The sequence below is a fragment of the Mustela erminea genome, chromosome 3, assembly GCF_009829155.1.
Source record: "Mustela erminea isolate mMusErm1 chromosome 3, mMusErm1.Pri, whole genome shotgun sequence".
NCBI classification, from domain to species: domain Eukaryota; kingdom Metazoa; phylum Chordata; class Mammalia; order Carnivora; family Mustelidae; genus Mustela; species Mustela erminea.
Window position 1 is genome coordinate 76595308 of NC_045616.1, and position 17232 is coordinate 76612539.

Sequence of the window (17232 nt, forward strand, 5' to 3'; positions counted from 1 at the left end):
AAAAAATGAAGCCCAAATGCCTGACATTTAGAATTAATTAGTTCAGTGCAATTTCACCCTTCAGATACTCAGAATATTTGTATTAAGAATTCTTTTTTATTGGGTGATATTAATATGACTACTGGTTTTTCCTTTCTCCCTTTTACCTACACCTTATGTAGTACCTTTATAGCTGGAGTGACCAATGATCCTTGTTTACTCATGACATTTCCAGTTTTTGCAATAAAAATCCCATGTTCCTAGAAACTCTTCAGTTTTAGGAAACCCAGTTGTTCACCTTAGAGCCCACTACAAAAAAAAAAAAAGCATGATTTTCCCTTGTTATAATAACAACTTAAAGAGCTAGGACAATCGGGGCCTAGGAGAGATGGGGATAATGTTAATTTTCAAGAATGAATCATAAGGAGAAGAGGAGGAAGATGGTGGAGGAATGGGAGACCTACTAAATTTTGCCTGGTCTCAGAAATTTAGCTGGATAGTTATCAAACAATTCTAAATACCTACAAACTGAACAAGAGATCAAAGAAAAGAATAGCAGCAATTATATGAACAGAAAATCGACTGCTTTCTGGAAGGTAAGACATGCAGAGAAGTGAATCTGAGACGATATACGGGAAGATGTACTGTGGGTTGGGGAGGGGACGGCTTCCAGCAAGTGGTAGAGCAGCAGAGCATGCAGTCAGAACTTTTAGAAGTCATCTCCACTGAGAGACGTCCCTGGGACAGTGTCGTCTTCTCAGGACCCTCAGGGGTCATAGAACCAGGGGTGCCTGAGTGTAGCAGAGCTCCCAGGTATCGGAGTGGGGAAGCCGGCTGCAGAGATGGAGCTGAGGAGCGGACTTTCGGATTGAGGTTACCTTAAACCATGATCTGAGGCACAGTCAGCCACTGGTCTTAAGCAGGGACCCCACAAGTGGCAGAAATGGGGAGACACTCTCCCTTCCTCCACTGGGAGGAGCAGCACAGAAGCGTGCTGCAGGCATCTGCTGGGTTTGGAGACTCCAAATGGGGCTGTGTGCCAGAGACAGAAACACTTGGTCACAGGTGAGCATGGAGTGAGGCTGGAGACCAGGGAGATGGGAGTGATCGACTGCTTTTCTCTGAGGGTGTGCTGAAGAGTGAGGCCCCCGGCTCTCACCTCCTCCGGGCAGAGATTGGGAGGCTGACATTTTCATTCCAGTCCTCCAAAGCTCTATGGAAAGTGTTCAGGGAACAAAAGCTACCAAGAGTGAACCTGAGCAGATTACTTAGCTGGGCCCCTGGCAAGGGTGGTGCAATTCCGCCTGGGGCAAAAACATTTGAGAATCACTACAACAGGCCCCTCCCCAGAAGATAAGCAAGAACATCCAGGCAAGACCAAGTTCACCAATCAATGAGAACTGCAAAACTCCAGCACTGGGGGAATACAACACATGGAATTCATGGCTTTTTCCAAGATTCTTTAGTCTTTGAAAGTTAAATTTTTAAAATTTTCTTTTTTTCTTTTAATTTTTCCCCTTTCCTGTTTTAATTTTTTTGAAGTTTTTTTTTTTTTTTAAGTTTATTTAGTTGACAAAAAGTGACAGAGGAAACAAAAGCAGGGGGAGTGGTAGAGGGAAAAGCTGGCTCCCTATGGAGCAGGGAGCCCAGTACCAGGCTCAATCCCAAGACCCTGGGATCATGACCTGAGCCAAAGGCAGATGCTTAAATGACTGAGCCACCCAGGCAACGCAACCTCTTTCCTATTTTAACCAACATCTTATCCTATCAATACCTTTATAAAAATCTTTCTTAACTTTCATTTTTATAGTCATAATCTATCCCTTCATTGTATTTAATCTTATTTTTAGTATACATATAAGTTTTTCTTCCAACAAAATTTTGGGATACGGTTTCTTCTAATGACCAAAATATACTCTAAATCTAGTGTATGGCTTTCTTCTAGTCTCCTGCTGGCCTGATCACACTCTCACCTTTTTAATTTTTTTAATTTTTTAAATTTTTTCTTTCTTTTTTCAACCAACTTACTATCATTTTAAAATTTTTTTTAGATTTTCATCTTTACAGTCATATTTCATCCCTTCAGTTTACCATTTTATATATATGTATATATGTAATAAATATATATACATATATAAATAATATATGTTATTTATATATACAAATATTTAAAATTTAATATAAATATATAAAAATAAATATAAATATATATATATTTACCATTTTATATACATATATATACAGTTTTTTTTTCCCTGTCTTTAAATTTGGGGAGGCAGTTTCTTCTAACAGACAAAAACACACCCCAAATGAAGTATGCGGCTCTGTTCTTTTCACCATCCTGATCATATATTTATATATATCCCCCCCCCAAGTTTCAATTCTCTTCTGATTTGTTTACTGTATATTTTTCTGGGGTTGTTGTTCTGCTTTTAGCATTGTGTGCTCTCATTCATCTGTTCTTCTCTGGACAAAATTATAAGGTGGAAAAACTCACCTCAAAAAAAAAAAAAAAAGTACAAGAGGCAGTACTGACTGCTAGGGACCTGAGCAATACAGACATTAAGTAGATATTGAAACTAGAGTCCAAAATAATGATTATGAAAATGCTAGCTGGCCTTGAAAAAAGCATAGAAGATACTCAGGAATCCCTTTCTGGAGAAATAAAAGAACTAAAATCTAACCAAGTTAAAATAAAAAAAGCTATTAATGAGGTGCAATAAAAAGTGGAGGCTTTTAATGCTAGGATAAATGAGGGAGAAAAGAGAATTAGTGATAAAGAAGACCAAATGATGGAGAATAAGAAAGCTGAGATAAAGAGAGATATAACAACTACTGGATCATGAAGGGAGAATTAGAGAGATAAGTGATACCATAAGACAAAACAATATTAGAATAATTGGGAATCCCAGAGGAAGAAGAAAGAGAGGAGGAGATGGTATATTGGAACAAATTATGGTGGAGAACTTCCCTAATTTGAGGAAGGAAACAGGCATCAAAATCCAGGAGGCACAGAGAACCCCTTCCCAGATCAATAAAAATAGGTCAATACTTCATCATCTAATACTAAAAGTTACAAGTCTCAGAGATAGAGAAAATCCTGAAAGCAGGTGGGGACAAGAAGTCTGTAACATACAATGGTAGAAATATTAGATTGGCAGCAGACCTATCCACAGAGACCTGGCAGGCCAGAAAGGACTCGTATGATATATTCAGAGAAATAAATGAGAAAAATATGCAGCCAAGAATACTATATCCAGCTAAGCAGTCATTGAAAATAGAAGGAGAGAGAAAAAGCTTCCAGGATAAACAAAAATTAAAAGAATTTCAAAACACCGAACCAGCCCTATAGGAAATATTGAAAGGGGTCCTCTAAGCAAAGAGAGAGCCTAAAAGTAGTAGACCAGAAAGGAACAGAGACAATATACAGTAACAGTCACCTTACAGGCAATACAATGGCACTAAATTCCTATCCTTCAATAGTTACCCTGAATGTAAATGGGTTAAATGGCCCAATCAAAAGACATAGGGTATCAGAATGGATAAAAAAACAAGACCCATCGATATGCTGTCTGCAAGAAACTCATTTTAGACTCAAAGACACCTCTAGATTGAAAATGAGGGGGTGGAAAACAATTTACATGCTAAGGATGTCAAACAAAAGTTGAATAAATCCTTATATCAGAGAAATTAATTTTTAAGCCAAAGACTATAAGAGATGAGGAAGGACACCATATCATGCTTAAAGGGTATGTCCAACAAGAAGATCGAACAATTTTAAATATCTAGGCCCCTAACAGGGGAGCAGCTAATTATATTAACCAAATAATAACAAAATCAAAGAAACACATCGACAATAACACAATAATAGTAGAGGATTTTAACACCCCGCTCTCTGAAATGGACAGATGATCTAAACAAAAGATCAACAGGGAAATAAAGGCATTAAAGGACACATTGGACCAGATGGACATCACAAATATATTCAGAACATTCCATCCCAAAGCAATAGAACACACATTCTTCTCTAGTGCCCATGGGGCATTCTCCAGAATAGATCATATCCTGGGTCACAAATCAGGTCTCAGCCAGTACCAAAAGATTAGAATCATTCCATGCATATTTTCATATGACAAAGCTTTGAAACTAGAACTCAATCACAAGAGGAAAGTTGGAAAGAACACAAATACATGGAGGCTAAAGAGCATCCTACTAAAGAATGAATGGGTCAACCAGGAAATTAAAGAAGAATTGAAAAATGCATGGAAACAAATGAAAATGAAAACACAACTGTTCAAAATCTGTGAGACACAGCAAAGGTAGTCCTGAGAGGAAAGTATATAGCCATACAAGCTTATCCCAAGAAAGCCAAGTTCTCAAGTACACAATCTAACCCTACACCTAAAGGAGCTGGGGAAAGAACAGCAAAGAAAGCCTAAACCCAGCAGGGGAAGAGAAATGACAAAAATCAGAGCAGAAATCAATGAAATAGAAACCAAGAGAAGAGTAGAACAAATCAACGAAACTATGATCTGGTTCTTTGAAAGAACTGATAAGATTGATAAACCCCTGGCCAGACTTATCAAAAAGAAAAGAGAAAGGACCCAAATAAACAAAATCATGAATTAAAGAGGAGAGATAACAACCAATACCCAAGAAATACAAACAACTACAAGAACATATTATGAGCAACTATATGGCAGCAAATTAGACAATCTGGAACAAATGGATGGAGTTCTAGAGAGTATAAACTACCAAAACTGAGCCAGGAAAAAAAACAGAAAACCTGAACAGACCCATAGCCTGTAAGGAAACTGAAGCAGTAATTAAAAATCTCCCAACAAGAGCCCAGGGCCAGATGGTTTCTCGGGGGAATCCTACCAAACATTTAAAGAATTAATACCTATTCTCCTGAAACTGTTCCAAAAAATGGAAATGAAAAGAAACTTCTGAACTCATTTTATTAGGCAGAATTACCTTGATCCCAAGACCAGACAAAGACCCCATCAAAAAAGAAAATTAGAGACCAATATCCTTGATGAACACAGATGGAAAAATTCTCACCAAAATACTAGCCAATAGGATCCAACAGTACATTAAAAGGATTACTCACAACGACCAAGTGGGATTTATTCCTGGCCTGCAAGGCTGGTACAACATCCGCAAATCAATCCCTGTGATACATTAATAAAAGAAAGAACAAGAACCATATGATCCTCTCAATAGATGCTGAAAAAACATTTGACAAAAGTACAGCATCGTTTCTTGATCAAAATTTTTCACAGTGTAGGGGTAGAGGGTACACACTTCAATATCATCAAAGCCATCTATGAAAAACCCACAGGGAATATTATTCTCAGTGGAGAAAAACTGAGAGCTTTTCTGCTAAGGTCAAGAACATGGCAGGGATGTCCATTATCACCACTGCTATTCAACATAGTACTAGAAATCCTAGCTTCAGTAATCAGACAACAAAAAGAAATTAAAGGAATCCAAATCAGCAAAGAAATAGTCAAATGATCACTCTTTGCAGATGATATGATACTTTATGTGGAAAACCCAAAAGACTCCACTCCAATACTGCTAGAACTTATACAGGAATTCAGTGAAGTGTCAGGATATAAAATCAATGCACAGAAACCAGTTGCATTTCTATACACCAACAAGACAGAAGAAAGAGAAATTAAGGAGTCGATCCCATTTACAATTGCACCCAAAACCATATACCACCTAGAAATAAATCTAACCATAGAGGCAAAGAATCTGTACTCAGAAAACTGCAAGTACTCATGAAAGAAACTGATGAAGATACAAAGAAATGGAAAAATGTTCCATGCTCATGGATTAGAAGAACAAAGATTGTGAAAATGTCTATGCTACCTAAAGTAATCTACGCGTTTAATGCAATCCTTGTCAAAATACCATCAATCTTTTTCAAAGAAATGGAACAAATAATCCTAAAATTTATATGGAATCAGAAAAGACCTAGAATAGCCAAAGGAATGTTGAAAAAGAAAACCAAAGTTGGTGGCATCACAATTCCAGACCTTAAGTTCTATTACAAAGCTTTCATCATCAAGACAGTATGGTCTGGCACAAAAACAGACACATAGTTCAATGGAACAGAAGAGGGAGCCCAGAAATAAACCCTCAACTCTACGGTCAACCAATCTTTGACATAGCAGGAAAGAATGTCCAATGGAAAAAAGACAGTCCCTTCAACAAATGGCGTTGGGAAAATTGGACAACCACATGCTGAAAAATGAAACTGGACCATTTCCTTACACCACACACAAAAATAAGACTCAAAATGGATGAAAGACCTCAATGTGAGAAAGGAATCTATCAAAATCCTTGAGGAGAACACAGGCAGCAACCTCTGGGACCTCAGCCACAGCAACTTTTTCCTAAAAACATTGCCAAAGGCAAGAGAAGCAAGGGCAAAATTGAACTACTGGGACTTCATCAAGATCAAAACCTTGTGCACAGTAAACAGTCAACAAAACCAAAAGACAACTAACAGAATGGGAGAAGATATTTGCAAACGACATATCAGATAAAGGGGTAGTATCCAAAATCTATAAAGAACTTACTAAACCCAACACCCAAAGAACAAATAATCCAATCAAGAAATGAGCAGAAGACATGAACAGACATTTCTGCAAAGACCTCCAGATGGCCAACAGACACATGAAAAAGTGCTCTACATCACTTGGCATCAGGGAAATTTCCTGGAGATACCACCTCACACGAGTCAGAATGGCTAAAATTAACATGTCAGGAAATGACAGATGATGCAAGGATGCGGAGAAAGGGGAACCCTCCTACACTGTTGGTGGGAATGCAAGGTGGTGCAACTGCTCTGGAAAACAGCATGGAGGTTCCTCAAAAAGTTGAAAATAGAGCTACCGTACGACCCAGCAATTGCACTACTGGGTATTTACCCTAAAGATTCAAATGTAGTGATCTAAAGGGGCACGTGCACCTGAATGTTAATAGCAGCAATGTCCACGATAGCCAAACTATGGAAAGAATCTAGAGGTCCATCAACAGATGAACAGATAAAGAAGAGGTGGCATATATATACAATGGAATACTATGCAGCCATCAAAAGAAATGAAATCTTGTCCTTTTCAATGAAGTGAATGGAACTAGAGGGTATTATGCTGAGCGAAATAAGTCAATCAGAGAAAGACAATTATTGTATGATTTCCCTGATATGAGGAATTTGAGAGGCAGAGTGGGGGGTTTGGAGGGTAGGGAAGGAAAAGATGAAACAAGATATGATTGGGAGGAAGACAAACCCTAAGAGACTCTCAATCTCACAAAACAAACTGAGGGTTGCTGGCGGGTGGGAGGGTATGGAGAGGGTGGCTAGGTTATGGACATTGGGGAGGGTATGTGCTAAAGTGAGTGCTGTGAAGTGTGTAAACCTGACGATTCACAGACCTGTACCCCTGGGTCAAATAATACATTATATGTTAATAAAAAAAATAGCTGGAGAAATATACTCTATGACCTCTGTGAACATCTCAGATACATGGTATATTTTTTCAGAAAAATCCAGAGACACAACCTTCCTAATTCTGATACCAAAGTTGATAATATATTTCTCTAGCAACAGGCAAGTCAGCATGTATCATAAATTAGGAAAATAAAAGCAAACACTGAAAACAGTATTTTTCTCTCACCTTATGTGTGTGATCTATGAAAAATGATACATTCATAGTGAATTAAGGTGTAAAATGCATGCTACACACGAATACACCTTAAATTTCAAGTGCTGGCATAGTTTTACAAAGAATTTCCAAAGGTTCTTTCAAAGGAACTCAAATCTAATTGGATTTCCTTAGGTAATTTTTAAATTATCTCCCTGCTCCTAAGAGGTCTTATTAACCAAGGCCTATTAACCAAGGACTATTCCTGGAAAGGCTCTAGGTATAGAGTCCTCATGTTAACAGGCAAAGCTACCCTGACACACAGCTAGAAATGAAATCACCAGAAAAATGTTGGGGGTAGTCATAGGAGAGTGTCATTGTGTAAGGAGGAGGTTGAGGCTACAGTATCAAGGACATGGTCTTCTGAGCTTAGAGAGGACAACTATTTGCTTGAAGCAATTTAGCACTCCTTGGACCTAGGCAAACTCACCCTCTGCAACCCTATTTATATAAACTTAACTAGGATACACCTTTGTAGAGATGAAGAAGAACAACTTGGTGAGCTTATTTGTATTCTTGAGCCAAGTTGATGGAATGCTTGCTTCTATTATTCAACATGTACAAGTATGTCATTTCTGATCTATTTTTTAAAAATATTTTATTTATTTATTTGACAGAGAGAAATCACAAGTAGATGGAGAGGCAGGCAGAGAGAGAGAGAGAGGGAAGCAGGCTCCCCGCCGAGCAGAGAGCCTGATGCAGGACTCGATCCCATGACCCTGAGATCATGACCTGAGCGAAGGCAGCGGCTTAACCCACTGAGCCACCCAGGAGCCCCCTGATCTATATTTTTAAAGAATTATTTATTTGCTGGGGGAGGGACAGAGAGAGAGAGAATTTCAAGCAGACTCCCTGGTGAGCGTGGAGTACGATTTAGGGCTTGATCCCATGACTCCAAACCAGGACCTGAGCAGAAGCTAAGAGTCAGATGCTCAAGCAATTGTGCCACCCAGGTGCCCTTAATTTCTGATTTAATAACCCATGGGGTTTTAGGCTACTGTGATGAGTTGCACGTTTATGCATACGCAGTATTCCTGATTCCCTAACAATTTGTAAAAATATATAAATATATAGCCATGATTATATCAAAGCCATTCCCCTTCCATTTGTTTTAAAGAAATATTTTAATGTGACCTCCTCAATCTCCTAAATTCCAAGGAAAAGTTTAATTTTTATAATTACTAGGGAATTATTAAAAACCCTTACCTTAAAAGATTAAATAGCTAATGGAGACCATTTTCTTTTTTCTGTTGATTAAAATTATGGTCTGGGGCATTTGTGCTGAAGTGAACAGAAGATTAATTTGACATCAAATTTGGTTAATCTCATTTTTGAAATCAGGGGTGCAATGGCTTGATTTGACTACTACAGACTTGCCAATGATGTCTACCACCAACAAAGTAGCTTTAGGCAAAGTCCAACCACCAGCCAGATCATGCTGGTGAATTTATGAATTACTACGTATCATAGAGTCCAAGATGCTATGAATTAGGAGATGAAAATTATTTTATGAATGGCCAAGAACAAAAATAAGCAGCAATGAAACTGACACAATACTTTCACATTAGTCCTACTAACAATCAGTCTTGTCAGCTTCTTATTGTTTTGAAATTTCTTTCATGTACTGTGAAGGGTTCAGGAATTTTTTCCTGAACATCATTCTATGACTAGCTCAGTAATAAAAGTTAGCATACCCAACTGCTTGTGGGTATCTTTTCTTCTTAAGTCTTGTAGGCTGTCGTTTTGCAAGAAAATATGAAATGATGGTTATTAGTCCAAAAGAAGCATTCACGTTAAATTTATAATCCTTCCTGCTACTCAAATGGCCCAGAGTTTTGCTTATATCATCTGGATATAATATGAATTAAGGTCAGAAAAAAGTTGGGTTGTTAATCCAATTCTCTTCTCCTCCAACTCAGAATCTTAGCAATTTTTTCAACCAGTTAAAAAGAAAGCTCTAATATTAAGCATGGGGAAGTCATTCTGCATTCTGTAGAGGTATCCTCATCTATAAAATGAGGCTACTACATTTTGTACAGACTCTCCAGGTTGTTGCAGGACAAAGGTGGTTTTACATGGGGTGTGGTCATACTCTATGTTCAAAGTTATAAACAAAATTTTACAAACACAATACATTATTAGTCTCAGATTAGGCAATCAGCTATTCCTCTTCCCAAATCCGGCTCAACTCATTCTTTTTAATTCCTATATTCTAAATAATAATTGGAAGTTTTTTCATTAAAGAATATCAAATTTTGTCTCCAGTTCCTCTCTTGAGGTTGATGTCCTACACAGGCAAATTTCTAACTGGAATAGAACAGCCTACTCTGTTATGTCTGTCAGGAATAGGACACATGTTTGTTAAAGTAATCCTTCTTAATATGGAATTTTTACCTATTTAACTTTTTGGTCATTTGTTGTATTTTGTAAGATATTTTTAAAATTTGGGAAACGGGGACACCTCATTCGGGGCTGTCTTATCTCTTTGCTGGTTAGAGACACATTTAAAGAAAATGGCTGTCACCAAATAATATACATGTGAAAAGATTATTTCTGAATCACTGCTAGAGATCCTTTGGGATTTACAGTTAATCTCCACAGGATTAATGGAATCAGAAGCAATATGTTGGTCACCATGGTTACTCTACAAATGGCAATTAATTCAGATCTTACCAGTATCAAATCATGGTTATTAAAAAATCTGTTATTAGCTAAAACCAAAACCAAAAAATACAACCCACATTTGTATTTTTATCTTCTCCATAAACACATAGAGAGAAGGTTTTTGTTTTCTGTTTTTGTTTTATATTATGATGAAGAAGATGAATTTTTAATGTTTTACGTGTATATGACTGAACTCTGCAGAGAATCATTTGACTGGAGAGCTATAAACAAAACAATCGAATTTCCGTACCATTGCTCCTTTTTCCCTGTTTTGGGTATATGAGTAATTTCCCATTATTTCAACCTGCTCTCACAAAGACTGGACTTTAGCTAGACACAGCATTCTGGAAAACAGTATATAAAACTGTATCAGTGACCTCAAAAAGCAGTGGTCTCCTAGGGTCTGATTTGGGCTGTATGTGGGGAGATTGGGGTGTCAGAGAGGATAAGACTTGCTTTTTTTTCTCACTCAGTAAAGCTCGAACAGATCTTAACAGCTGTCCCATTCTTAATTCCGGAAGCTCCTATGCCTCCACTGGCATCCATTTCCCTTATTCTCTTCAAAGTTTAGGAGTCACATAGCTCTATAGCTTCTCAGCCAACTTCCAATTTATAAGGAAATTTCCCGCCTGCTACTGCTCATCACATAGGAATGCCTTTCTGTTACTTTATCACTAATTTAATCATGTATTTATTCAATTTTTCTCAACCCTTAGAGGGTTTTAAAAATTATTCCAGAGCAGAACAATTAGATCACAACCTCTAGGGACTTCATCAAAGGAATTAACAAAATCTCTCCAGGGGACTGGTATGTGGAGCAGAGGCTCAATATTACTGGGATAACTCTCTCCCTAGACCTTTCCTTTTTAGGTTTTAAATAATCTATTTCAAATAAATAAATAAATAAATAAATAAATAAATAAATAAATAAAGTTCTCTTATTTTCTATCTAACACCCAAAGTATTTGCAAGTGTTTTACAAAGATACATAGGAAATACATTTTAAAACAAGAGAGTAATGGTAAGGAAAGAGAAACAGGGACATAATAAAATGTAATGATTTATATATGCTATAGAGGTTAATAGGTGGTCTCAAAGCTAGTAAGGTAAGAAACTAAAATCCAACTACAGGGGGAAAAGGTGGTAACTTAGTGAGGTAATACAACAAGCCACTATAGGATTTCTACCAAAATGTTACAAGTGATTATCTGGAGTAGTGATATTTCTGGTAATTTTTATTGTTACAGCTTTTTGTGTCATTAGAATCTTTAATGGGAAGCCAGTAATTTTAACAAAGAAGGTAAGCTTCTATCTTATAAAATAGATCACATAACGGGGAGCATTTATATGAGGCTACTTTTTCAAAGTCTCCCTTTTTTAAAAAAAAAAATCCTTTATTAAATGAGTTATGTACCTAGAAAAAAGCTTTTTCCTAGAAAAAAAACGAGTTATGTACCTAGAAAAAAGCTTTTTCCTAGAAAAAGCTTTTTTCTAGGTACATAACTCATTACCCTACTAGCTTTGGATGGGCCAAGTGAGTCGCCTTAGCCAGTGGAATGTGAGGAGATGGGAGATGACTCACTGGTGAGCAACAGCCAACAGAGGCATTGTGAAGTTCTGTTAGTCCTCTCCTATTTTTTAAATAGTTTATTTATTTATTTGAGAGAGAGACAGAGAAAGAGAGCATGAAGGGGTGAGGGTTGGAGGAAAGCAGACTCCTCACTGAGCAGAGAGCCCGATGCGGGACTCAATCCCGGGACCTCAGGATCATGACCTGAGCTGAAGGTAGTTGCTTAACCAACCGAGCCCCTGAGGAGCCCCAGTCCTCTTGTACACTTGCCCTTCATCATGGACAGAGCCATCCCAGAATAGGGCTGCTCTGTCAGCTGGTCCTGGAAATGACAAGCTGGGAGCCCAGCTGAGTTCTGCAGAGACACACAAACCCCAGCCAAACCTAGATGAGCTATGTTTGACCTAACACCCTTACTGTGGCGTGGCTTACCATTTTCATCTGGTTCCTTTCTATCTTGCTTTCTCCCAGTTCTTGCATACCCTTATTAATTTCTTTAAATTTCCCATATATACTATTCTTTCCAATGAAAAGGAGCTATTACTATGGGGCTTGAGGTTTTTTAAGGCCTAAAACTAATAAAAATTTGAGGTCCTAATTTCAAACGTGCAAAATATAAATACAGAATTAAGTACAGGCAACATGTAGCAGATGGAGCTACATGGCCATGTAGCTATGGACTAGATGCCCATAGCGCGCTACTTGTGTGCTTGCTAGCTGAATTCCCACAGCCAAAATCTACAGCTCTTTTCTTTAAAGTCTTCTCCAAAGCAATGCAAGGACACTGTGCCCAACAATCATTGAAGATCAAAGGTAACAGGGCAGTAGTACATCCCTGAAGAGGACCTCTGCCAGGAACTGGAATTAGTTGCCCTACTGATTCCCCAGGCTCCCTTCTTCCTAATGTTGTTGTCACACTGATTCCCAGAAATCTCCGGCAGGATAAAGCTCTACTTGCCAGCTGTGGTAGAAACACACATTTTACTGGCTTCTTTCCCTTTTCTGGCTTGCTTCTCCACTCCCTGTGTCTGTTTCTTGCATTTCTGGGATAAACTACGTGCATATAAATTCTTGTCTCAGAGCCCAGTACTAGAAGAACCCCTACTAAGACACTGTGAAGAGGCTTGTCCAAGTAAAGGGCACCAAGCTTACTAGGCATTGTTTGGGGCTGGTACTACTCATCCAAAAGCTCTATTGTTAAATATTAATGGCTCTTGGGGGTTGGTGGTTAAACCGTACCCTGACATCAACCATGGTGGCATATTTACATCATGGAAATTAGCAAATGCTTTAACTCGGGTTTTTCTTCCCCTGACCCCTTTTAAAATATCTCATTTACTGGTATACCAGGAAGCTTAAGCTTCACTAATTTTGCGAGAAATCCACATGTAGCATCACAGGTGCCCCCTGCCTAAATCACACTTATTGCCTCTGTGTCAATCTTTCCTTTTCTTCCCTCCAGACTCAGTATACACATTTCTCTGGATTAGGTGTCCCTTAAATGGGCCCACATACATCCTGTACTTCACTATGATCTTCACCGTGGTCTATATCCTGCCCCAGACTATAGGTCCTAGGAGGGCAGGGACCCCAACTGCTTTGTTCAACATTATATCTCCTGGCTTCAAGATAATGTCTGGTACTTAGAACATTCTCAAGCAACTTTGAATTGGTGACCAAATAAATGAACAAGTAATAGGTTGAAAATGGCAAAAATGCCTAAGGAGTTAACTCAGAATAGAAGCAAACATTTAAGAAGGCCCAGGAGGAGAATCATCATTGTATGTAGTACCTATGTCCTGCTGTACCCCTTTTGGGACTCAGATGTGTTCCTGGTAGAGTTTAACAAGGTCTTTTATATCCTGACAGTGTCCATGGCAGGGGAAAGCAAGAGGTGGTCCCTCCACAGCCTGCAAAGGCCATCTGTGTGACGGGCTATTCATCCCAGCCTGGAGGGCTCACATTTGCCTTTTTGCCCCAACCTCAAGGAGTAACGTGGCGGGAGAATTGCTTTAGAGAGCCGTACTCCAGCTCCTTTATTTTGGAGATGAAAAAGAGGAGACTCAAGATATGGCCTGACTTGATGGAAATAATCGATTACCTAGTGGCTAATGTGGATTTACACTTCCAGGTTCCCCAGGCGTGCTTTTCTTTGAACATGCTACTGCTTCCACAGGGAAGAGAAGTAACAACATTTTACTTAAGACATGATAAGAAATTCATATGGTGATTAATGATCTTTTAAAAAAATATGTCTCCTGGGGAAAGCAAAAATGCCCCAAATCTTCATGTGTTAGGCTGCCAGAGGGAATGAGCAGAAATGGATGTTCTGAAGGATCTCTGCACGTCCCTCTCTGCAGTAAGTCTGTTTGTTGCAGAGAGCCAATACTGAGCATTTATTCGAAAAGCTCAAGAAGCAGCTGTCTTGATCAAAACGGTTCTGGAACTACCTTGGATTCTGAGTCCTTCATCTAAATCTAACCTTGGGCCGATCCCCATCATTCCTCTCCTATTATTTATGACCCCAGTTTTATTTTTCAAAATCGCAAATTCTAATTTTTTAACCTTTATGTGAGGTAGTAACCACTGGACAGCTCTTTTCTTCTATACAAGAAAGAAAAACACCTAAGTGCAGCAAGCATTTCCCTCTGCATAACAAAGAGACCGCCCCCTTCACTTGGTCCTCCGCTCACAAAACGCCTGGAGGTTATTCTTCCACAGGATGCAAGGCCAAAGTCCTGTTAACAGCAGGATCCTTTCCTTAGATTAGACAAGACTTAGTTCCCCTGGGGGAATTCAGGGTCTTTTACAAGGTGGCTTGCCTCTTAATGTTAAGCAATCCCACTTGCTGAAGGGAAAGCTGAACTAAGAATCCAGTATCTGCTCTGCTCTGCCCTCCCTCAGATACCAGAACCCTCTACTTTCCCTTGGAGGACAACCTGGATACACATTCAGACAAAGAGTAATCGCTGAGGTTTGCAAGCCATTGAGATAGAACCAGGATCGCGGAGCTGGGGAAGCCGCCCTTCTCCTCTGGGAAAAGTCGAGTTTCTAAAGAGGAGGAGTGGAACCTTACAAGTCTGTGGGACTTCTGAAGTGGGAGCTGCAAGAAAAGAGTAAGTGGGTATGAAGATGAGCTAAAGAAAGGAGACAGAGAGATGTCCATGTAGCCCCTTTGAGACAGACACTGTGAAGCCTCCTTTTTAGGCAGGGAAAATGAGAAAACTGGATATAGTTATATGCTCTCTTCCTTCCTCTAACACGAGCCTACTCTTTTGAGATCCTGGTCACAGAAGAACTTAGACTTCACAGTGTGCAGAAAAGATGACTGGAGGTCCTGCCTAGTACATCTTTCCCAGTCATCCCTGCCCTTCATGGTCTTGGGGCTGTTGTACAGCTCTGTAGATAAAAACAGGTAGTAATACAAATGAATTCTTGCTGGGAGGGAAAAGAAATGCAAATAAACTATGTCTGGATCATAACTGATTATTGTTCCATGGATATTAACCTATTCGGCAATGATTGGTACATTAGCTTCAGCATTCCTGATGGCCTCAACGTGTGTCCACTGAACACTCCCTCTTAAGCCCATGCCAACATCTTACGGGTTCCATTATTCATTGCAGAGTTAAGTAAAAATTTTGATGTGTTTATTTTATATTTGGTTAACAGCTGGGATTTTACCTCATTTTTTCAAAGAGCTTAGCCCTAACAACATAGCAAGTGAGGCAAGGGAGGCCCGTGTTTGGAATGAGTAGGCAGTATGAAATTGAGACAGAGAAGTGAGCACTATGACCACAGCAGATACCCCATCTTCCTGATGGGTTATAAGATTTAATGAGCAAAGAATTAGCAGGAGTAGAGACCCAAAGAAGGGCAACACTCAGAAGCACTCCCAGCCACGAGGATCAGACTGAATGCCATGGACGGCTCCTGGAGTTAGCCAGGAACACCCTCCCAGAGAGAGTTGACCCTGGCCTGTGCTGACCTACATATGGAGCACTGTCAATCAGGTGGGCAACAGCGTAGTGTCCTAACAAATGTGGTAACGTCAGATGTAACCAAAAACTGTAATAATCAATGCTAATATAGCAGTAGCTTTATTTTTTAAACCCTAATTTTATGCTAGGCAATGTACTAAGTGCTTTACGTTTATTATTATCTCATTTAATGAGATAATTTATATAAGATAGAGTATAATTATAGTTCATAATTAGATAATAATGTCTCATTCCTATGAGACTATAATGTAGATACTATCATTTTCCCCATTTCACAGATGAAGAAATTAAATCGGAGACTTACTGAGGTAAGTTACCAGAGACACTCAGACACTGTATTATGTCAGTAGAATGCAAACTGTTCCATGAGTGGGAACACAAAATCCTGGGTTCTCATTTTTAAAAAAAATTTTATTCACATACAATGTATTATTAGCTCCAGAGGTACAGGTCTGAGAATCATCAGGCTTACATACTTCACAGCGCTCACCATAGCACATAGCCTTCCCAGTCTGGGTTCATTGTACTAGAACTATTCTCTTGGCTTCCTTGAATCTCTGCTGCTACTTAGGAGAGGAAAACAAATTCTTTTTTTTTTTTTTTTTAAAGATTTTAAAAATTTATTTACTTGACAGACAGAGATCGCAAGTAGGCAGAGAGGCAGGCAGAGAGAGAGGGGGAAGCAGACTCTCTGCTGAGCAGAGAGCCCGATGCGGGGCTCGATCCCAGAACCCTGGGATCATGACCTGAGCCGAAGGCAGAGGCTTTAACCCATTGAGCCACCCAGGCGCCCTAAGAGGAAAACAAATTCTACCAGATTTTCATAAAGATCAATGAGAAAAATGTTCAGAGAATTTTGAAAGCCAGAGTGTTATAAGAATAGAATATGTTATTACTGGCAAATTGAGGTCATTAATTATCCACATGGCACTGGTGTTTTTTTAACCATTTTATTTTAGTCAAGATAAGTGTACTCTTCAGTCCCCATCCCCTTCTTCCCCCATCCCTCCCACTGTCATCGCGTTGATGTATTATCTCAAAATTTTGAGGTTATTCTTTAAACATCCTCATTGTGATTTTCTTTGCTGTTTTGTAGGCTCTAATTAGAAAAGGTTAAGGTGGGAGAGAAACCAAAACCAAAACAAGATACTATCCAGTTTTATTTTAAAGCAACAAATGTAGTGTCAGCCATTATGTGAGGAGCTGGGAACATAGCAGTAAAGGAGACGGGCTCTCTGCTCTCAGGGAGCTAGGGTTTGGCTCTATACTATGATCTAGCACATATGTTCAAATCAAGTGG

The 17232-nt window shown here is 38.9% G+C and overlaps 1 protein-coding gene across 2 annotated transcripts in view; it reads right to left on the bottom strand.

The window, feature by feature from the left end:
- RAB3C (RAB3C, member RAS oncogene family) overlaps positions 1–17232 on the bottom strand; it is a 294453-nt gene that overhangs the window by 53670 nt on the left and 223551 nt on the right. The window lies entirely within an intron of this gene.